The sequence below is a fragment of the Frankliniella occidentalis genome, unplaced genomic scaffold (assembly GCF_000697945.3).
Source record: "Frankliniella occidentalis isolate FOCC.00 unplaced genomic scaffold, Focc_3.1 Scaffold129, whole genome shotgun sequence".
Lineage (NCBI taxonomy): Eukaryota > Metazoa > Arthropoda > Insecta > Thysanoptera > Thripidae > Frankliniella > Frankliniella occidentalis.
The window spans coordinates 308,290-311,022 of record NW_026267256.1 but is presented as its reverse complement, the minus strand read 5'-3'; the positions used below and the strand labels follow the sequence as shown (position 1 = coordinate 311,022).

Here is a 2,733-nt window from a genome sequence, read left to right as displayed (position 1 = left end):
CTTCCTCACCGCGGCGCGACCGGCCAAAGTTGGAGAACATCTCTTGCCCGGGCTTTTTGTTTCAACTTTGATGCTCCTAATGTTTTCATGATGCATAAAGAGGTTTCCTAGAAATGCGGAATTTATTATCTGTTGTCCCGGGCGGCGTCGTGCTGGACGCGCCTGGCAATAATTATTTTTATTTTTCATTTTGTTTCGACCATCCTTGGAGGTAACGCCTCATTTGAATCAAGCGAGATAATTGTAACAAAATGTATTCATCTGATTCACTTGAAATTTTTTTTGTTTTCAATCATTCGGAATCGTTTTCTTTTGTGAGTGTTTTCCTTTATTTTTCATGAGGCCCGGGCGTGTTGTTGTCGCAAGCCGAACGCCGTGGACCTTTATCCGCTCGCGTGTTTCCCAAAGGGAAATAAGCCTCAAAGGGAAACTGTAGCCGGGCCTCTCGTCTGCCTTTGTCCCCCGGGCAGCGGCAGCGGCAGCGGCTCTGATCCCGACCTGACGTGGGACGAGAACGCGCCGTGGGGCCAGGACGAGGCCGAGGAGGTGGTGGTGGTGGAGGACACCGGGCGGCGGGCCAGCAGGGGACCGGCAGCACGTCCCCGGGGAGCACCCCGGGCGCCAGGTCAGCGGCAAGCACGTGCACGGTGACGTCCTGCGAGCCGGCGCGGTGACTTTCGTAGTTGTGACTCTTCTCTTCTGTCCACGGCCGGGCCCAGGTCGGCGGCGACGTGGCCGGCGGCGGCGGCGTAGGGGGCTGCTCGCGTGCAGTTCGCCGAGGGCGTCGTCATCCTCGTCGTCGAGCTCGCTCGATTCTTCCGACGACTTTGCCTACCAGGTTGCAATCGCGTTATACGTAGCAGTTGGCTCTGAAATGTTTCAATTTGTTGTTAAATCTGAAATATATCCTTTGTCTTTCAGCGGGTCAAGGGCCCCGTCGTCGAGGTGCTCCAACCTCGCTGGCCCCCGTTCCTGGACGTGGAGGCCCAGCGGCAGTGGGACCCCGCCACCCTGGACCAGCTCCTGGCCGACGACTGGGACTCAGACTGAAGCCGAGCGTGTGCCTGCGTTGTGTGTCATGTGTGTGCACGCGCGCGCGCGCGCGCGTGTGTGTGTGTGTGTGTGTGTGTGTGTGTGTGTGTGTGTGTGTGTGTGTTTGTGACCTTGTGACCGTGTCACTGTGGTTGTCTCTCTTGTACCATGTATGTAATTCTAAGGACGGGCACGCGCGGGACGCGTGTGACTAAAAATAAATTTCAATTTCTTTCCCATCACCCCCATGAAATTACTGTGTCCCAATCTCGTTGCGCCTGCGCGCGGTCCCCGAAGCACAGCAGGAGGAGGGTCTGGGTCTCGGCGGTCTCGGCCGTCGAGAGAGACCCTCTCAGAGTGATGGTGCGCCCTGAGTGATCGCGAGGGTGGATATGGCTAACGGCGAGGGCCAGGCCCACTACTGCTACACTACACCCCTCCCGTGGCCTCGCGCGGTCCGTCCGGGGCACGTCCGGGGCCGCGGCAGGTCCTCCTCGCTGCTAGGCCCCCCCGAGGGGGTTAGGGCCGCCGGGGCCGGGACAGCCAGGCGCCCAGCGCTAGGCCGGGAGATTTAAGGCCTGCTTTTAAGAGCGCATTAAGTGCAGACGGCCTGGCGGCCGGGGCTTGGCCGCCTGAGGTACGGGAGCCCCCTACCCGGGCTGCCCGGGCTGAAGCCGGCGCGGCTCGGCTCGGCGGCGCGACGGGTCGCGGCTTCTGCTTTTCATAGCCTCTCACCTAAAAAAAAAAAGAAGAAAGGCGAATGGCGTGGCGTTATGAATTTATGGCACTGATTTGAACGGGAAATGCGCTGAGCGGCGCGCTGCTGCGGGGCGTGAAAGGGGGGAGGGGGCGAAATAATCACGCCGTAAATTTATTAGATTTTGACTGCATGAAAGGGATGAGAACGCCAGCAAACCAGCAGAGCGCGCGGCGTGGCGTGGCGGGGCGGGGGGGTACAATGAGGACTCTCCGCTCCATAGCCTCGCTACGCCAAGCCACCACGCCACGCCGCGCCACCCCTTGCCAACCGCTAAAGTGACAACGTTGCAATTTTAGCGATGAGGAATGTCCGGGTTGTGGGGCCTCTCGCCTCCCTTCGCTTCGCTTCTGCCCCGTCGGGGTCCCCGCCCGCTCCGGATCCGACTGGGGCTGGAGGGAGTGAGAGGGAGAGAGAGAGAGAGAAGGAGAGTTCCATATCAGAGCGTATTCCTCGCGCCGTGCGGAGATCCGCTCCGCCGGATCCGCTGGTGCAGACGTTCCTCTCGTAAAAGACGGGACGGGACTCGCCGGGGTGGACCCTGGCTTGGGCGCTAACACACACACACGCCCACATACACACACACGCGCACTCACACACCTCTCTGCTGTCTGGTGCAGCGGGCCGAGCGCGCGTCTAGCCGTGTCTAGTCTGGTGCGCGTCCCGGACGCAGCAGCAGTACACAGTAAACCCAAGCACCCGTTTTATGCGACGCCCACACTTACGTTCGCGTCCTCGCCGTTTGTGCTGGTGTGTGTTTACCTGGTCGTGCAGTGGAGCAACTGCCCCGTTTGAGGTTACTGCCGGCCGGTCGCTGAGAAAAGGGACACGCGTTATTCGGGGTGCGCCGCGTGTCGCTCTTGTGCAAAAGAGCAGATGCTCCTCCGAAAAGCGTTCCGCAACGTCGAAAATATTTGCTGTAGTCAGGTTGTGGCAATATCCAA

General features: G+C 59.9%; 1 long non-coding RNA gene across 1 annotated transcript; it reads left to right on the top strand.

Moving 5' to 3' along the window:
- The first annotated feature begins 725 nt into the window (after positions 1-725).
- Positions 726-1,274, top strand: LOC113216299 (uncharacterized). Its single transcript, XR_008011507.1, has 2 exons — positions 726-838; positions 922-1,274. It is a non-coding gene; the product is annotated as an uncharacterized LOC113216299 (long non-coding RNA).
- Positions 1,275-2,733: the final 1,459 nt, after the last annotated feature.